The following is a 10,789-nucleotide window of genomic DNA, read 5'->3' on the forward strand; positions in this document are numbered from 1 at the left end:
TCAGGTAGTCAGATGGAAAAATGTAGGCCTATCCACTCAACTACAAAAATAAACCAGTTGTTTATGAGAGTGACATGCATTTTATTTCAATTTCATTGGCCTCTCTGGATAAATGTGTAATAATCTAATATATCCCTTGTGATTATGTAGGCTACAAATGTAGGCTGAAGGGTAAAGCATAGCCTAATGAAAAAAACTAAGCTTTGGATGTTTTGCAATTATTTCACTGGTCCGGCCCACTTGAGATCAGATGGGCTGTATGTGGCCCCTGAACCAAAATGAGTTTGACACCCCTGCTCTAAAGGGAGCGAGTGGTGTTAAATTGGTCTCTGTTACCCTTGGAATAAACTTGCAGGGAGGGTAATTTTTGTCAGTTATTTTATGACTACTGTCACAACCACCTGGCTCAAGGTAGCTGTGACATTGATTGGGAGACCACACTGTAGCGATATGTTCAATAAGATAAGTTTATTTTTAACATTAAGAAGATAAGGTCAGTATAGTGTATGAAAAAGGATAGTGTAATGCAAAGTATGTCTAGGGGTGATCAAACAAAAGTGTAAAACGCGACGTCGGTGTGAGGAGCGATGGGCTAAGGCTCTCCCCAGCGGAGCAGCCACGGAGTCACCAGGAACCAGGCCAGAGCATCAGAGCAGAGAGCAGAGCGCGTCCATTACCCATGAGGTCTTCTTTATAGGACCACCCATTACTCCCAGCACCAATGGGCACTCCATGATCTGCAGATTGATACAAGGCAGCACAGACCCAAGGGGCAGAGCCCCAACAGGCATTAGAGAAGATGTGCTACTGGGAATGACCAGCAGGGCCGTAACATTCCCCCTCCCTTAAAACAGAGACCCAACTAAATGGGACTCTGTAATGTCCTGAACCCTAAGTCGACCCAACTATGCTACATGGCACAACTGTCCCATGCCATCCAACATAGTTACTCTACATCACGGTTATGCACAACAATAATTCTAAAACTAATTTCTTTATTTCAAAAAACCATTAAAACCCATCTTTACAATAGCCCATTAATTTCATGACTGGCATAACAATTTACCATAACAATCGTAATTGACATAATTCTGATTTAATCTTCTCATGGCCACAAACCCACTTTCACCACAATGTGCAGACCACCACCAAACAATCAATCCACAGGTCTTACGGACTGTTGCTAGATGTCCAATCACACCAACCACCACCAAATGAAATGTTAAATCTCAATTTCCCCACGCCCCCAAACCTCTACTCCTGCTCCACCGGCAATCCAGGTACCTTGGAAAGCATATTTAAGGAACAGACAACAGGAGAAAAGAACAAGAGGAACAGAGGACAGAGACAGAACATCACTCAGTGATCCAGGAGCGAGACAATGCATCTGCGATAACATTGTCCACACCCCTGATGTGATGAATTTCCAAATGGTAGGGCTGTAAAAATAAAGCCCACCGCATAAGTCTCTGATTGGGATTGTGTAGTGTGTGCAGGTATGTAAGGGGGTTATGGTCAGAATAGACCACCAAGGGCTGTGTGCCTCCCCCCAAATAAACATCAAAATGCCCTAAAGCCCAAATGAGGGCCAAAGCCTCTTTCTCTAAGGTAAAATAATTTGTTTATCCTGCGATAATCTGTGCAGAAATGGAAGATTTTGTCTGGCTTAGGCACAAGCAAACAAGGTGACGCCCAGCTGGAGTGGGAGGGCTCAGCCAAGCCATTATCTAACAGATACTGCACCTCAGCATCCAGTACTTTATGTTTCTCAGGCCCTACACGACTCAAACGCTGGCGAACCGGCAAAGCATCGCCAACATCTATATCATGCTCAATGAGATCCGTACATGTAAGCGTGTCTGAAAATAGAACAGGGAAAGTTAAAATCAGAGCCTTGAGCTCATCAGCTTGTTCTATTGGAAGATGGCCTATTAAAGTATCCAAGTTAGCCAACATTGCAGAATTCTTAAGCCTTGGTTGCAACACAGAGTCATCAGGGCCAAATTCATCAACCTCTGCTGCCACCAAAGGTTGACTAGAGGGCCCAGTGTCAATAACAGCCACTGCAACAGGTGACACCTCCCCACCTCCTTGACAAGGACTAGGGTCTCGCGAATAGTAAGGCTTTAGCAAATTAATGTGGCACAATTGCTTAGATCGCTTTCTATCAGGAGTATCTAACAGATAGTCATAGTCAGACACCCGCCAAGCAACAGTGTAAGGGCCGGCAACTTTAGCACAGAACGGTAACCTAGGTACTGGCAACAAAGCCAGGACTGGATCACCAGGACTAAATGCACGTTCTACAGCCCTACGGTCAAACACTCTCTTCATACCCTGTTGGGCCTTGGTAAGATTGTCACTGGCCATTTTCCAGGCCAGCGTCAACCTACGACGAAATCCATTGACGTAATCAATCACATTCACAGGGGACTTAGCCTCCTCTAACCCATCCTTTAACAGAGACAAAGGACCACAGACCTGATGGCCAAAAACCAAGTTATTAGGGCTGAAACCTACGCTGTCTTGCACCACTTCACGTGCTGCCAGGAGCAGCCATGGAATACCCTCTTCCCAATCCCTGTTCAAATTGATACAGTAGGCACGCAGAAGGGACTTAAAAGTACTGTGGAAACGTTCCAAAGCACCTTGACTCTGGGGGTGGTACGCACTACTTAGCTGTTGTCTAACATTTAACAGTTTTAGGATGTTACGAAACATTTTTGATGTGAAGTTGGTCCCCCTGTCACTCTGAATCACACGTGGTATGCCAAATGTGGAAATGAACAGTGTAAGTGCTTTTACCACAGCTCTAGTAGTAATGCTTCGCAGCGGATAAGCTGCCGGGTAGCGAGTAGCCTGGCACATAAGTCAACAAGTAAGCACACCCAGACTTGGAAGGCGGCAGAGGGCCCACACAATCAATAATGAGGTGCTCAAAGGGCTTCTCTACCGATGGAATCGGACACAGGGGCGCAGGTTTAATTGACTGGTTTGTCTTTCCAGCTGACAAATATGACAAGTTTTTATAAACTGGGCAATGTCTCGCTTAATCCTCGGCCAAAAAAAATGCTGCAACAGCCGCAAATGTGTCTTGCGAACACCAAAATGACCTGCCACATCACCATGCGCTGTCTGCAAAATCACATTACGAAATGGTTTTGGCACCACAATTTGAATGGATCCCCAACCTCGCCATTGAACTGAGACCATTTTCGCACCAACAGGTTGTCAACTACAAAATATCCATTTGCTGCACTTCTCATATCTTTCTGTCAAAGCAACAGCCAAAAGGCCTACCAATTCCTCATCTTCCTTCTGTGCTGCCACAACCTTCTCACAGGCAAGAGTAGGTGGTAACAGAGGCAAATTTAAGTCAGCCCGGTCTTTAACAGACTCCAGTTCCGGTTCTTCTCCTTGGGTACGACTCCTAGCACGAGTCACCGCACAGGAGGTGAACACCCCAGGAAAGTCAACAGAACATTAATCAGACTCAACAGGCAAAACAGAGGTTGTGTTTACTACAGGAGGGGATGACATCTCAGGCCACACACGCCCACCTGCCAAGTTATTTCCTATGATCACATCTACGCCCTCAATAGGTAGAGACGGGCGTACAGCCAAGACAACTTCCCCGCTTACAATCTGACTCAAAAACTAGACGGTGCAGCGGAACAGAGATGGTATACATCCCGATGCCCCTGATAAGGACACATGTCCCAGTGTCGGATGCCTGTGAGAAAGGCAAAAGAGATCCCAAGACAAATTATTCAGACGCTCCAGTGTCACGTAGAATACGCACTGGTACTTTCTGGTCGCTTCCAATTAATTTAATATTACCAGCTGTAATGAAGGGACTATAGCCATCACTAGCACACGCTTGTGGCTGCTCTACAGGAAGATCCTTTTTGAGCAGATCAGTGCTCTCACTCACTGGACTCAAATAGGTATCCTCCACAGCCTTACAGTTCGATTGTACACACACTTGACTAACCGGAGGCATAATTCTGGCAGCACAACCGGCACTCTTGGGTTTCGTCGCTTCTCCTTTAACTTGGGGCAGGACAATTTCCAATGCCCAGACTCCCCACAGTAGTTACAGAGATCCTGTGAAGCAATTTGTTTGTCACCAGAATCATGCCTGTGCATTAGAATCATGTTTAGTTGCAGTGGAATAATTTTTCACTGCACTAGACTCATGTGTAGATTTTCTGGAATCATATCTAAAGGAATTGAAACGACGGGGGCGATCATCTTCATTATTTGCACGGACACTGCTTATTAGTCAAAATATACTTATCTGCCAACACAGCAGCAGCCGCTGCAGTTCTAACATCATGCTCATTTATGTAAGTGGTGATACGTTCTGGTAAGATGTTTTTCAATTGTTCCAATATCATCAACTCACACAATTCTGCAAAGGTCTCCGCGCACTCAGCTGCGCGCCAGCGATTAAAGAGACAATTCACGCACTAGCTCCAAGTGTGTCTGTTTATCATGTTTCGGAAGTTTCGGAACTTCTGCCTATAGGCTTCAGGAATTAATTCATATGCTTTGAGAATAGCCTGTTTCACGGTCTTATATTCTTTACATTCTGAATCATCTAATGCTAAATATGCCTGTTGTGCTTTTCCCGTAATTACACTTTGTAATAGTAGAACACAATCGGAATCACTCCACTGATGGTCTTTTGCCAGTCTTTCAGAAAGAGGAAAAAACAAGTCAGGGTCACGTTCATCAAACTTAGGTAAAAGTTTAGCCATATGTGACATTTGCGACTGTGGAGGGAAACCTCCAGGATTATCGTCCGGTGCTCGTAACCCTCTCTCCAAGGGACTTTTACTATCTAATGCTGTGCCAAGAGGTGTTGAGGACTTAGTTGGACCCTCTATCTCTGGTACTGGATCGAAAGAAATGATTTCTCTTTCACCCAAGCGCTCCATAATGAACCTCACCAGGTTGTCTTTTTTAATGCCTTTTGGAATATCAGAGTTAATATTATAGTGCTCAGCTACTTTAAAAAGTTGATCTTTCTTTAAAGTTTTGAGACCGACTATTGAAGGAGCAGCCAAGAAAGCACTAACCTCCATTCAAACTACCAGGGCACAGTATCAGTTAAACAAAATTCGACCTAGGCCAGCGGTCCCCAACCACCGGGCCGCAGGACATTCCTAACCTGGCCGTAGACTACGACATGAGTTTAAAAAAAATGCATGCAAACTAAACTAAATTTAATTCGCAATAATGTCACGTTTTTACATGGCATAGGCCTATATGCAGTTGTTTGATTGCACGCATGTTTGCATTTTGCAAGGTCTATTTTCTTACGTCTGTCTGTCCCGCCTTCAACACTTTTACATATTGCCTTCAGCGCTGCGCAGCCTCAGGTCAGCTCACTTCACTTGATCAGTTCTTGGCGAACAAAAACAGCAACAAAAAACAAGCATCTTTAGCAGGTCACTGGCCAGTGTTTGAGTTGCGAGAGCCGCTGAAGATATTTCGTACAGAAAAAAAGTCACCATTAGCTGCGCATTTTAGTGATGAGGACTAGGTGTCAAAACTCGCTTACCTGTGTGACATATTCGGGTTACTTAATGACCTCAACCTGTCACTCCAGGAGAGAATGACGACTGTCTTTAAACTGGCAGATAAAGTCGCTGCATTTAAAGCCAAGCTTGATTTGTGGGGACGACGAGTGGACCAGATAAGTTCCAAACAGTATTGGGGGTTTTGGGAGAGACTGAGGCAGGGCCCTTTCTCTCGCAGCTGGTGCGCGATCACCTTGTTGCGCTTTCAAATGAGTTTGAGCGTTACTTCCCATCCTCCAAAGATCCACGGAAAAACCAATGAGTGGGTCAGCAAACCATTTGTCAATATCCCAGTCCTAACTTGTCAGCGCAGGAGGAAGAGCAGTTGATCGAAATTGCAAATGACGGTGGTGTTAAGAGTGTGTATAAGGAAACCTCTCTGGCGGGTTTTTGGATCAAAACCAAAGCAGAATATCCCGAGATAGCCGTAAAAGCGCTGAAAACGTTTCCCACCACGTATCTATGCGAGGCCGGGTTTTCGGCAATGACTGCAACTAAGACCAAATTACGCAATCGACTGGACATTTCAAACACACTGAGGGTGTCACTGTCTTCCATCACCCCCAGATGGAAGCTTCTTATTTGTTGTAGGGAAACAAGCAGGGCTCCCACTGATTATATTCGTAATGCACGTTTAGTTCCCATGTTTTGTTCCCATATTTTGTTAAGCATGTTCACACTTATAGATGTAGCTTCAAGTTGTTCAATATTCATAGTTCATATTGTTCAATTTTCACTTCTTCAAGTTCACGTTTTTCACAAGAGATCGTTACCTTCACTGTTCATACATAACTAAAGCTAGTTCTTTTCAAGTAATGCATGCACAACACATATGGAACATGGAACCCCCGAACCCCCCCGCCGGTCCGTGAAAAAAAAATAGGAATCAAACATAAAAGGTTGGGGACCCCTGATATAGGCTACACTGTAAAAATTAAAAGATCCTGGAGGAACTTTTAGGGGTTCTTCAATTTGAAACTGTGGGGGAACCTCAAAAGGTTCTTCGAAGAACCTTTAAAGAAAGGTTCTTTGAAGAACTTTTTCAAAGGTTGCTTGAGGAACCTTTTGAAGTTCATTACAGAACCTTCATTATTATTAACCTTTATTATTATTATTATTATTATTAGAATGTATTAACCTTTATTGTTATTATTATTTTTATTATTATAATGTGGGATAAATGTACATGAAACAACAGATGTATTTAAGCAAGAATTTAATCAAAAGTGTCAAAGCATGTCAATGGCAAAATATTAGGAATACTGTACATGAAAGGATGGACAGATAGATACATAAATAAATATATAAATAAACAAATAATACACAGGCTACATAGATGAAGGCATGAATGAAAACATCTATTAAACAATGCTATTAACAAGAACACAATTTAACTTCCTAATCTAAATGAAATAGTCAATAAATGATTGATTGAACTACAGTATTTAATTTAGAGTATGAAATTTGACATCCGAAATACGGCAATGGGGATTTTTTCTTTTGTCTTAATATCACACATAGACTGTAAAAACAACAATGTCTTGTTCACGGCCTTCGGGTATTCCATATTGAAAATTAAATAAACTGCTAGCAATGCTCCAATGCCCATCAACACATCTTCTGGTGTTACGACATCTTGTCCGTCCATGCAAAGTGTAATGGTGGTGTCTTCCTCAAAGGGGTTGCCTCTCATGCACAGGGTAGGTGTGGGTGTCTTGGATATCTGAAAAGTACAGAATAACAGTATTTAGAATGGTGATTGGTGATATTCAAGCCCATTGGCAGGGGAAGTTTCTAACAGTGTTAAATGACTGGTACTCTTACCTTATCCACAACGTATGAGCCTGTCAGGATTGTCCCCAAACATATGGCCGCTCTGCTGCAAAGAGTCCTAAATTTGAACAATACACTGGATAAGTCTTATTGCAGTAATAACATACTTGTAATTCCATACAGTTTTATAGCAGTAATGACATGAAGTGTAAATCAAACTTCTTAATACCTTTGTATTTGTAGGTTGTCTCCTCACAGGCCTGATTTAGTGCAGATTGGTACTTAGGTCAATGTTATGCATGTGCTGAATTTCAGAGAAAACCTTTAAAAAGATAAGAACAAATTACATGTTTGCTTGGCAGAAGAACATCTGAAAAATAATTTGCAGTGAACTAAATGCCAAATGTTAACTCACAGTTCAAATGTGGTGTAAAGCTGGGTATTCAGTAAGGATTTCCTGTGTGGAGTGGCGTTGAATAAATGCCACTCTGTCACTGATTGTTCTCCTCATTCTGTTTTCAATCGTATTTAGATCGATCAGGGTTTACTTTTCAACACTCCTCCTTCATTTTTGTCTCATTGTCCTGTAAATGTTACATTCAATTTAAAGTAAAGGTCAATTTGGTTAAAGAAATGTAATAAGTAGTAATATATGGTGTTTAATCATCATCTGAAAACTTACATTGGATTTGGATATGCTTTCATCACCGAGAACATCTACAACCTGTCAGTGTAAAAAGATCATCAGTGCACACACACACACACCATACCTGAACTACAGTGTTTGCATCCTGGGTAGCAGGTATCTGTGTGAATAGAAAAAAAAAATGTGTGGTTTCCCTCACATTGGATTGAGTTTTGTCCTGGAATCAAAGTAAACCTCAACAAGGATCACAGTGAAGTGTAATTCTGAAAGCTTCTGCTTGAGATACAGATGCATTTTGCTTTGTGATGAAAAGGTGACTTGCCTGTGATGAATTTTGCCTTTTCCCATGCTTTGCTATCCAATTTCAGGAAGGCTCAGTGGGATTCTCTCCTTCTTGAATTTGTTTTTAGCATTCCCAACCAACTATAATATGAAAGGTTATATAAACCAATTAGCCTAAAGTAAAATTCAAATGCAATGGCCTGGTTTATACAGGTGTTAAGCAACATACCAACAGAATTGAAGAGTGTCATAGTAGGCATACATGATTCAATTGCATCTGTAAGTGAGCAGACTACAACAACCTGAATACCCCTGACAGGAATATCCCATCCCATTATCCCTACTTGTTAGGTGCACTAAAAAAGGACCCTCACTACAGCCAGTAGGCCTAACTGTATGTTTATTACTTTAATAATTTACTTACATGCATATCCTGGTCCTGTGCGATCCCGGAGGAAAGGGTGCTTAGATACAGCAGCAGCACAAATGTCATGATACTGGATACCTTTGAAATTAAACATAGAGATGGAGTAGCCTATATTTTAAATGACTGGTTGTTGTTTTGCATGAATGCAAATGAAGAACACTAAGTAAAGCTGTACCTCATGCTATACACTTACCACATAGAAATTGAATCAAATAGGACCTGTATAATCTGTGTGCAGCAGTATGAACGTCAGGACTTCCTCCATTAATGTTAGCTTTCATTTCAGGAGAGTTGGAAACACGGGAAGTTGAAAAGTCTGTGCTGAAGGAGTAAAATAGACAGAATATTTGGCTAACATTCAGTTTAAGCATAGCATACAAGCCAAGGCATAATGCTAACGGTATCTTATAACTTAACAAACTAACGGTAGGCTAAATAAGGCTAAGCTCTAACGTTATGTTAAACAAAAAGTTAGCTCTAAGGTTAACGTTCACGAACGATGACACGTTGACCTTACCTTTAGTTGTATGCTGGTTAAAACGTCTCGTTTCCATTTAATATGTAGAATATGTATCATTTAAGGTATAGTTTCTGACAAACGTCAACATTAAAAAAGCTTGAGATAGGGCTGTCAAAATGTTGCACTCACCTCCTGTAGTAACGTTGACTCAACTGTCAAATTCTGTTGCCATTTTAAAAGAAGATTCCACACGCGCGTCATCGCCTCGAGCAACACCTGTGCGCCCATCGAGTTATCCGACCGTGTTCTGCTGCTATTTTGGCATAGGCAGTAGGCCTAGCCTATGCTCGTCTAGTTTTTCAAAATAGTTAATTACACACAATTAACAAAACACCACACAAGTAGCTGAATGCTTCAGATCTTTTGCGCAATGAAACACTAGTCAAACTATAGGCGATTACTATTCAAAACTGTTATTTTGTTGTCATAGCCTATCACAGGCCTAGCCATCATATTATCTGATTAGGTTATGTTTTGAATCAGTTAGGCCTAGGCTACACAGCAATATAGGCCTGTAAAAGATAAATTCAAGAAAATTATTCTTTCTCAGCTGGAGATCCTCCAGGAACCTTGATTAAATTTGGTTCTTTGAGGAACCTCCTTTCATACTGAAAAATTGTTAAGGGTCTTGCAGAGACCTCTAAGAGCATCAAGGCACGTTTGAGCTCTCAGAAGAGCCCCTGGGTTCTTGGAGTAACATTGAGGTTCTTCAAGGAACTATCCAATTTTTACAGTGTACAGCTGTCGCCTACTTTGCCCCTTCCTGTTTGGTGTTGGAGAGAGGAGGTCACTATTGGTTTTTATAGTTCACGTCACTATTTGCATGAGCCACGACTAGAAAGACTTGCGGTAACGGCAAAACTAGAAAAGGACTGACTCCGACTGACTTAAAACCGCTAAGATTGGCACCTTACACTTAACGATCTAGTTGACGGGAGCGCGCCGCGATTCCAGTACAACTCCCATGATTTCTGTCCGACTTTGGAAATTTAGTCGCCGACTGTGAAAACAGACCAAAATCGTACAATGTAAGGCCGCCATTAGAAGATAAGGTCAGTATAGTGTATGAAAAAGGATAGTGTAATGCAAAGTATGTCTAGGGGTGATCAAACAAAAGTGTAAAACGCGACGTCGGTGTGAGGAGCGATGGGCTAAGGCTCTCCCCAGCGGAGCAGCCACGGAGTGACCAGGAACCAGGCCAGAGCGTCAGAGCAGAGAGCAGAGCGCGTCCATTACCCATGAGGTCTTCTTTATAGGACCACCCATTACTCCCAGCACCAATGGGCACACCATGATCTGCAGATTGATACAAGGCAGCACAGACCAAAGGGGCAGAGCCCCAACAGGCATTAGAGAAGATGTGCTACTGGGAATGACCAGCAGGGCCGTAACACTACTTTATGACTGATGACGGTAAATAAACACCCGTGATAATCTAGAAGAAGTTTCTGTTTTCAGCTTTCAAAATGGTGCCCTAATTTGTTATAGTTGCCATTGCATGTAATAATAATCTAAATATGATTAAAAGTTGCATATGATCCATGAAGAGCCAA

At 42.2% G+C, this 10,789-nt stretch overlaps 3 long non-coding RNA genes across 5 annotated transcripts; all 3 read right to left on the reverse strand.

The window, feature by feature from the left end:
• Positions 1-6,822: 6,822 nt before the first annotated feature.
• LOC143122536 (uncharacterized) lies at positions 6,823-7,865 on the reverse strand. The gene is made up of 4 exons (XR_012986712.1): positions 7,777-7,865; positions 7,591-7,683; positions 7,413-7,479; positions 6,823-7,311 (listed from the first exon to the last, which is right to left on the reverse strand). It is a non-coding gene; the product is annotated as an uncharacterized LOC143122536 (long non-coding RNA).
• Positions 7,866-7,896: 31 nt separating this feature from the next.
• On the reverse strand, positions 7,897-8,207 carry LOC143122537 (uncharacterized). The gene is made up of 3 exons (XR_012986713.1): positions 8,132-8,207; positions 8,044-8,085; positions 7,897-7,945 (listed from the first exon to the last, which is right to left on the reverse strand). It is a non-coding gene; the product is annotated as an uncharacterized LOC143122537 (long non-coding RNA).
• A 131-nt stretch (positions 8,208-8,338) lies between these two features.
• LOC143122538 (uncharacterized) lies at positions 8,339-9,409 on the reverse strand. 3 transcript variants are annotated; one of them, XR_012986716.1, is made up of 4 exons: positions 9,366-9,409; positions 8,910-9,032; positions 8,714-8,794; positions 8,339-8,430 (listed from the first exon to the last, which is right to left on the reverse strand). It is a non-coding gene; the product is annotated as an uncharacterized LOC143122538 (long non-coding RNA). The 3 variants fall into 3 exon arrangements; XR_012986714.1 differs by having other exon boundaries at positions 8,910-9,037; positions 9,366-9,408; XR_012986715.1 differs by having other exon boundaries at positions 8,357-8,463; positions 8,910-9,037; positions 9,366-9,408.
• Between the last annotated feature and the right edge of the window lie 1,380 nt (positions 9,410-10,789).

The sequence above is a fragment of the Alosa pseudoharengus genome, unplaced genomic scaffold (assembly GCF_046254945.1).
Source record: "Alosa pseudoharengus isolate Yale_2024_CS ecotype anadromous, Long Island Sound unplaced genomic scaffold, YU_APseudo_1.1 YU_APseudo_1.1_scf_14, whole genome shotgun sequence".
Classification (NCBI taxonomy): domain Eukaryota; kingdom Metazoa; phylum Chordata; class Actinopteri; order Clupeiformes; family Clupeidae; genus Alosa; species Alosa pseudoharengus.